An 8902-nucleotide genomic window follows, 5' to 3' on the forward strand; every position below is an offset into this window, starting at 1 on the left:
AGTATGCGTATAATACACGCCAACCAAAAAATTATTACATTCAATGTTAGTTGCATTTCCTATCATCCTCCAATTGTAGAGAGTCAAAGTATTCTCTGTGGTAGTCCCTGCAGGGACTACCACAGAGAATACTTTGACTCTCTACAATTTCCATTCAGCAGAAAAAGCATGTGTAATCAATTATCGTTCTATGAGCGCTTTTTATTCATTTTTAGTCTATTCATATTCCAAAGCATGAAGAGAGGAGTGGATAAAGCACAGGTCAGTTATTTGCAACGTTCGTGGTTCTAGTCCAGTTAGCACCTTTTTTTGTCATAATTAATTTCTCTCACTTATACACACTCCACATTTTTCTGTCTCTAATTTTCTTGCATTGGACCGCAGCTCGATACCTCTCATCCTCCGTTCATGTGGTCTTCACTAATAACCTGCGATGATGAATCTCACATAATTGTAGGCAAATCTTACACCATCTCAGACAAACATACACAATTCTGTGAATATTTTTGATTTTAATGCATTGTCCATAAAACACTAACACCACCTGATGACCACATTACTGTAAAGGGCAAAGTGCACAAAGGCACTACTTTCAGTTGTTTTCCATAGCAGCTGTCGTCTTTTTTTATACAGGGGGAAGCAACTGTCGTCTAAATGTGTGTCTATGTCACGGTCCATGTACATACAAACTGCACAAAATAGGCGCGCAGACGTATAAGTAAGGGGCTGTTCATTAACTACGTAGACCATTTTATAGATTATTGACGCCCCCCTCTCCCCCTGCGTAGACAATTGTCCATATAAAAAAATTTAAATTTGTATGGACCATGGATGATTGCCAACCCCCTCCTCCCCCCCCCCCTAAACTGTTTTTGTAGTTTATGAACAGCCCCTAAGTGCAATAAACCATGAACCTTTCAACTAATTAAAAATTAAAACCAATCGTTAAATGACTGATCGAAGAACAGATGCCATAAGCATTTAGTAATGTTAATATACATGCGGAGCTTATTGTGTGTAGAATGTTTTGTATGTAGAATGTAGACTATCGTGAACAAATACGTTCTTTGAAAACATATGTTCACATATCATGACTTCCATCGAAAAACGCCGAGAAATACAACGTAGGTTCAGATCAGTCTACATTCAAAGAAGCTGAAATCAAGGCAACCTTAAAAGATCAATCAACTACCTGCATGAATTTAAAAAGTAAGGTAATAATCAAGATACGACCGTGGTTTTGGCGTAGGATTACGTGCTCGGTATCAATATTAGGTGACTGTGCTAGGGAAACCACTTATTCGCATCACGGAAACGCCTCGTTTTCTGATGAAAAAATTACGCCGTTTCGTGCACAAAACGCACGGAATTTTTGGTTTATTCAATAGAGATAATAAAAAAAAACGAAAATTTATTAATTTTCCAATCGTGAGATATTCGCGATCAATCATAAAAACTCGAGTTTTCTTTGTTGTTTTCTAGAGTCTGTTACCTTAATTCGAAGTGTTTCTAGTTAATTCACAAGGTCATGTGGTATTCGGTCATTGCGAGACCACTTTAATACTGTTACGCATGTAACCACAAACGTTTGGTTGATTGGTAAGCTGTATGTTGTTTGGAACGGGGGTGACGTGTTTAGAATAGATGGCCCACAGTGGCTCACCATACGCGGTGATTGAATGAACAGCGTTCGGTGAGACCCAATGGAATTCAATTTTGAAATTTGTTCTATGGAAAGCGCTTTTTGCAAGCGATCGGTGATAATTTTAATTATCATAGCAACAGTTGTACTTTCGTGAAATTTTCAATAGTGACATTTTGAAAAATGTCTTATTTTTAACAGATGCGTAGAAAAATTTCCTATTGATTGGCGTATTAAAAATTAAATCCATCATCTCTGGATCAAAACGGCGCCGGTGGTGTAGTGGTAAGCGTGATTACCTCTCACCCCAGGAGGCCTGGGTTCAATCCCAGTCGGCGCCGCCGGGATGTTCTGAGGCATATAACATCTCTGATCACGCCTTCCTTCGGATGGGAAGTAAAGCCGTTGGTCCCCGGTTCATAAGTTGATGGGTCGATAGGTAGGGTCCAGGTGTGGGAGCTGCCTTTCTGGCACGTCGGTAGCATTGGTGCTCAGCACGGAAAACAAGATCGATGGAAAAAAACAAACCAAAGGAAAAAAAAATCTCTGGATCAAAATCAGACCCTTTCATGCCGCGACCGACTTTGGTTTTTAAAAGGCAACCCTAAAAATTCCTCCTTTAAAATTGATAAAACTATCCATGAAATATTGAAAAATGTTCCATAAAAAAACATCCAAACAATGTTGAAATTGATCCATAAAAGCAATGAACCTGAAACTAAAGAAAATTTTCCATAGGAAATCATGTTTGCGCAGTTAAAAATATACCCATGATCCATAGATTAGACGTTTATGATTCATGTTATGGGAACTATTTTATTAATTTCAATCCATAAACCATGACAAATTGTTTGCCGTTTTTTTTAAAATTGGACCCCCAATGTTGCACTAAAAATATATGGTATGTTAGATTTAAACATATGAGAACTGACATCCGATTGATGACCTTGACAAATATCCAGAAAATACTTTTTAACAAATTTATGGTGGTCCTAAAAAGGACCGTTTTGTCATGATGGTTGAGTAATGCTGAGCTATTAGGGTGTTCAACACAGATGAGACTGGTGAGCTGTATGTTGTTTGGAACGAGGGTGACGCGCTTGGCATAGATGACCCACAGCAGCTCACGACGAGCAACTGAATCCGATCAATAGCGGTTCGGCTTCTTCCTCCTTCTGTGAATGGACTCTCATGTGTGCTGCAGCTCGCTGCTTGCGGGCAGCTTTTCGTTGTGTACTGGAGACTAATGTTCAATTCCACGCGCCGAAGGTACTGCTGCTGCTGTTGATGATGACCGACTGGAAACCACCACACACGGTGATTTAATAAGCACCGTTCAGTGAGATCGGATGGAATTTGATTTTGGAATCTGTGTTAGGGATAGCGCTTTTTTCAGACAACTGGTAATAATTTTGATCACGATTGCAACAGTTGGACAATAGTGACCTATTGAAAATTAATAAAAATGTTAATTTTAGCAGATTTGTAGACAAATTTCCAATCGATTCGCTTGTGTAGAATTAAATCCATCTGCTTTTGATTGAGTTATATGTGGTAAGAACCACTTTTCATAATGTGCTCGATTTTGTTTTTTTTTTAAATTGCACCCCCAATATGTTGCCGAAAGACGTAATCCTACGTCAAAAATTCAAATTGACATGACACCATTCTTTTGATCCAAGAAACCGCTGAGTTTTGAACAAAATATTTGTTTTTGTTGTTTCGTGGATGAATGTTCATTTTTGCATGATTTGTTGCAATATTAATATTCATTGTCAGCTTAGTGGGGCGATTTTAAGTATTATTGTTATTGAGCAGATTATTTTCATTTTACACAAATATAACGTTGTAGAACATTTCGTGTTGCTTTTCACACTCAGATCGATGGAAAATCATTGCTTCATTGTTAATGATAGTATCGAGAATTTAGGCCTGGGTTTGGCAATATTGTAAAAACCATTATGCCTGAAATTAGGGTATACGTCCCTAACCTCGGTCTAATATGCAGCCATCGATTACGTTTTTAATCATAACTCATCAATGAATTTACCTGCAAACGATATTCTACTGCTAAATGGTATGCTTAGATATGCTTATCATGTCGTTTGGTATCAGAAACCACGAAAAGTTGAAAAACTTACTTTTTTTAAGACAATAACTCACGAGGGAAATGTATGTAATATGGGTCTATTGTCCCCAAATTGGGTCTATTTATGGATGCAACTTCGTCCTATCTTGTTTGATCCTCAAAAAAACGCTCTTGGTAACGTTTTCTGATGTATTTTTTTTATCACTATCACTGTTAACTTAATGCTCTTCATTCCTCAAAACATTTCTTAGAGAAAATTTTACGAAAACTACATTAAATCACTCAATTTAAAAATTAAAAATTAAAAATTTCGCTTATCGTCTTTTGACCGCAGAATATCTAAATCAGAACATTGTGATGTTCATTATACAGGTTTGGCAGAAAAAATCTCCCTTCCTGTTCGTTCCTTATCATCCAAATGCAAAACAACATTGTTGACGTTACTCTTATTGCTATATGCTGTCAAATGAATTTCATGGGCCATAGTTAGGAACATAGAAAAGAAATGTGTCCCTAAAGTTGGGTCCATGTTTTACTTGTGAAAACGTTGTTAAACAATTAAAATAAACATAAAATATTCAAACAGCAACTGTAAGTTTTACGTCTAGTGTGTATTATCAGGTAATTCCAATCAATAAATGCCATAATCAGGCCATTTGATGATCGTCAGTCAACCTTCCCATCTTAACCTTATAAGTCATGGCGGCTAAAAACTCCGAACATTGTGATATTCTCAACCAGTTTTATTACTTACGAGAGCTGAAAATGTATTGAAATGTTGTGATATAAATTGATTTGTGTGTGGTACACATTTATCAACCATCAGTGATCAATATTTTCCTTATTTTTTGTGTAATATTCCTTAATTAATTATTTATTTGCGTGATAGGCCGAATGAAAGGACTAGACCCACATTACATACCGTAACCCTAAATGGATTTTTTTTTTGAGGATCGCTTCTGATATTAACCACAGTCTGTCATTTTTATTGGTAATTAATCGATTATTCGACTCCTTTGAACATGGCTGAACAGTTTTGCCTTAATACACCAACATTTAAACTGTTTTTTTTTAATTAATTGATTTATTTTATAATGCATAATCGAAATAACTTTACAGTCCCGTTATAGTCAAGAGGTACAATACAAAAAAAAAACAATTTAATTTCCACCAACCAATAAGCCTCTTTCAATAAACAGGATTCATTTCAGTGGTTTCCAGACATGGTAATATCGCCAAAGCGCTTCCATTGCAGAATGGTTGGAATGGCAATGCTTTTTAATTATATGTTATTTCTCTTTTGACTTGCTTTTTATTTATAGCATTGTAGAACGACACACACATTTGCCACGATTCTTTCCACAGCAGAAAAGCGAACAAAATCTAGTTATCATACTATGAGCGTCTCTTTTTCGCTTTTAGTCGATTCATGTTTCGAAGCATGGAAAGAGCAGTGGAGAAAGTACAGGTATGATATTAGTAATGTTCGTGGTTCGAGTCTAGCAGGCAACCTTTTTTCTATTTGTTACGACATAATTTATTTCACTCGCTAATACACTCTACAATTTTTGGTTTCCATTTTCTTGCATTAGCCCGCTGCTCGGTATATCTCATCCTCCGTCCACGCCACTAACATCCTGCGATGATGAATCCCTCATTATTTTAAGCTAATCTTACATACCCGGTTGGGTGTAGCCAATACTGAAAAGTATATCAACGAGACCAACCAATGTGTGCTGAAAACGGTGTGAACATTATGTGATGTGATAATTTTCTACTGCTGTGAGTCTAATATGTAATGTATCAGCAGGCTATCACTATTCATTTCCAGGGCTAAAAAGGCTTGCATCTATATAATTATTGAATAGATATGTACGTTTTATCATTAAAAGCACTTCTGGACAGTGAGATCCAGTAGGAACTAGTTACTACGCTTTGGATAACAATAGACGAACTGCTGTACTAAATCTATTAAATATCATTTCAAGCATCAGTTTTCAAAATCAATCAGCATTGCAATGCTATTTCTCATTATGCTTTAAATATTCACACCAAAAAGCAAACACAACAGGATTCAAACAAAAACTTGTTCGTACCTTTCCTGATAGGTACGGTGCATCCTCGTCTGGCTGGTGTCACGAACTTTGCAATGATAAGTCTCATTTTCAGCAGAAACTTCCGGAGTGTGCATAACAGGCTATGTGCATACATACATTCATGAATGATCGGAGTAGAGACTGTAAAAAGTTGTTTTCTCATAAATTCCATATCACCAAATCACCAAGTCATCGCATCAAACCTTAGTTGTCCCAAAAGGCGGTGAACCGCCGGGTCTCGTGTGTCGGAAGCTGAGAAAAGGCAAAACTTTTGCATACAACTTTGATCGTTTGGAACCGTACTATGGGAGGACAGATCGCTTGCAATCCCCTCAAACGCCACCCCCTTAGCACTCGCTTTGCACCGTTTGAGTTGAGTTGTTTTTACCAGCGACAAGACAGCTATTCGATAACTTAATAAAATAAACAAACTAAAACTGAAAACTGCTGTGTGAATATGTGCCCGAAGTAAAGTGATGACTGGGTCGAAGAGGAAAATTGCCATCGAAAACAACCCACCATAGAGATAAAAAATTCCCCCCAGCAGAAAACTTGTGTGATGGTGTGCTATTATCGCATTCCGGCAGTTTCTTATCTTGTGCCCATCCAACATCCTTCGACAAAGCTCGTTGCAGCATTAGGTATTTCCCTGAAACGGCAACACAGTGAACGCCATGGAGCGAGGCTTACGAAGAACCGAATCCTTCTTGGTTTGGTGTGCAATTTTGATCAGCACGAACGAGGGCACTGAGGAGAAGTTTCTTATAATCTTTGGAGATCTTTGTAGCTGGCCTTGTTGTTTGGAATCAAAGTTTTGGGTGAATATTAGTTTTGATAATGTTGTGTTTATGACGGTATTGGAAATATTTCTATTCAGAAATAAATTAGATGTCATGAGGGTATCCATTCATTGTTAGGTTTTTTTTTAATACTGGACATAACCCGGATTACGGATATACCAAAATATTAATAATACGGATATCTGACGGATCTCAAATATCCGGATAATATAAAGCCTGATACCCGGTTCACACCATACTGCTAAATGCTTATAAGTATGATCCAATTTATTATCATTGATGTGTTTAGAAAATCATCCTTCACATCTAAAAACATTTAAAAATAGTCTTTAAAACATGAAACTAATGATTAGCAAACCATGAGTTATGAATATTTTGAGGTTTTAAAATGAACATAATTTATTTTATGGAACAAACTCACGTCAACATTTTCTATCAAATTCAGTACGTTCATAATACATAGAGAAAAGGATTTTAAGTTAATCGCCGAAGTGAGGGCTTAATATGCCATTTGAAATCCACGAAAATAACGCTCCTTTCCAATTTGTTTTAGAAATGGAGTGAAGTATTTTTATTTAATCTCCATATTTCTTCAAGTTTGGGAGTCTAAATTGGAACAGATTAAAAAATAACTAGCTCTGAATTTTAGATTTTCTGAACTACCTAAATTTATAATTTCGTTATAACTCATTACTACAATTTGAGTATTTTCTATTTCATGCTACTCAACATTTTCTCAGAGTACTGTTACTGTCAAAATTTCCCAAGAATAATCAAAGGATTCTAATATAAAATTCTACAATGGTTTACTAATTCTCTTCAGAAAACTCTTGAAATTTGCACAACAATTCTCTCTCAATCCTTAATCATCCTGGCAAGAACTCGTCAAGTTTTTCTACACGATTCTGTTTAATATTCAATAGTAATATTCTTAAAAATTCTCATGGAAACACTTTGAGAAATTCCTTTAAATATCCAACAAAACTGTCTTAAAATTCGACTCAGAGCCATCTTTGAGTTCCCCTTAGAATTCCCGCATACATTTCTTAGGAACTATTTTCGCATTCTTTAAGTAATTTTCCACATGTTACATGGTAGTTAAAGGGTCGTTAAATAAATAAAAAGACAAACAAAATTCCCAAGGAAAGTTCCCAGAGCTTCATTTACATTATCTTCAAAATTCCATAGGAATGCTTGCAACAATTCTTCGAGAACATTTTTGCTTGTTGATAACTGCCACTCTTTTCTGTGATGCATAACAAAATGTTGTGAAATTTTTTTGATTTCCAATCATACAATGCATTCGTTATTGGATATTCATGCCGACTAGTCAAGCTTGTTCTTGTTTCCATTCGCTCCAGTGTTCTGATAAATTTTATTTCATGATTCCTTACCACGCAAAAGTGTGAAGAAATTCCTCTCAGAATCAATGTTGTATTTCTCTTTAAACTTGCACAATATTTCGACTTATTTCTATTTCTTAAAACATTTAGGCATCAGTATCATATATACGGCTTTGCAAAGCAATCGTAGCATATTTCAGAACTTCTGATTCTGATTCCATATAATACATAACGAATGGATGAATTATAATTCATAACTAAATTATGAATCTATGAGATATTATAGTAATAATTTAAATATTTAAGATGCAAGAAGAGGAGGTAAAGTTTGTGTATGAAACTAAAAACCAATCAATTTTGCTTTCAGAGGGTCACAATCAGCTATTTCAGCTGTAATGAGTAATCGTCATGAGTGAGTACTATTCGTTATAGCTAATTGCTAATTGTGATACTCTGGAAGCGAAATTAACAGATTTTATGTGTCATACACAAACTTTACCTCAGAGGCGCCGGTGGTGTAGTGGTAAGAGTGATTACCTCTCACCCCAGCAGGCCTGGGTTCAATTCCAGTCGGCGCCACCGGGATGTTCTGAGGCATAACATCTCTGATCACGCCTTCTTTCGGAAGGGAAGTAAAGCCGTTGGTCCCCGGTTCATGAGTATGGTCGATAGGTAGGGTCCATGTGTGGGAGCTGCCACCCTGGCGTTGGTAGTATTGGTGCTAAGCACGGAAAACAAGATCGACGGAAAACAAATCAAGATAAAAAAGGGGAAGACGGTACTTTTGAGTCGTTTCCTTTCAATAAGGCATGCAAGCTATTGTCCGTAGCAAGAAAAACCCGACATTCAACGCCTACTCCTATATAACTTAAATTCTCATTTCACTACACTGCACAATATTCGGCCCACATACCTTGCCTCCCGTCCTACCT

The 8902-nt window shown here is 36.5% G+C and overlaps 2 protein-coding genes across 6 annotated transcripts in view; one reads left to right on the top strand and one right to left on the bottom strand.

Annotated features, from left to right (window-relative positions):
- The window catches only part of Dscam4 (Down syndrome cell adhesion molecule 4), a 360507-nt gene that overhangs the window by 100609 nt on the left and 250996 nt on the right, over positions 1–8902 (top strand). The window lies entirely within an intron of this gene.
- Etf-QO (electron transfer flavoprotein-ubiquinone oxidoreductase) overlaps positions 7618–8902 on the bottom strand; it is a 476511-nt gene continuing 475226 nt past the window's right edge. Inside the window, exon 5 of the mRNA XM_065221674.1 lies at positions 7618–7627. The gene's annotated coding sequence lies outside the window, so the exon portion shown is untranslated. The remainder of the gene's footprint in view (positions 7628–8902) is intronic.

The sequence above is a fragment of the Ochlerotatus camptorhynchus genome, unplaced genomic scaffold (genome assembly GCF_037179485.1).
Source record: "Ochlerotatus camptorhynchus isolate MF236.1 unplaced genomic scaffold, CSIRO-AGI_Acam_v1.1 ptg000146l, whole genome shotgun sequence".
NCBI classification, from domain to species: Eukaryota; Metazoa; Arthropoda; class Insecta; order Diptera; family Culicidae; genus Ochlerotatus; species Ochlerotatus camptorhynchus.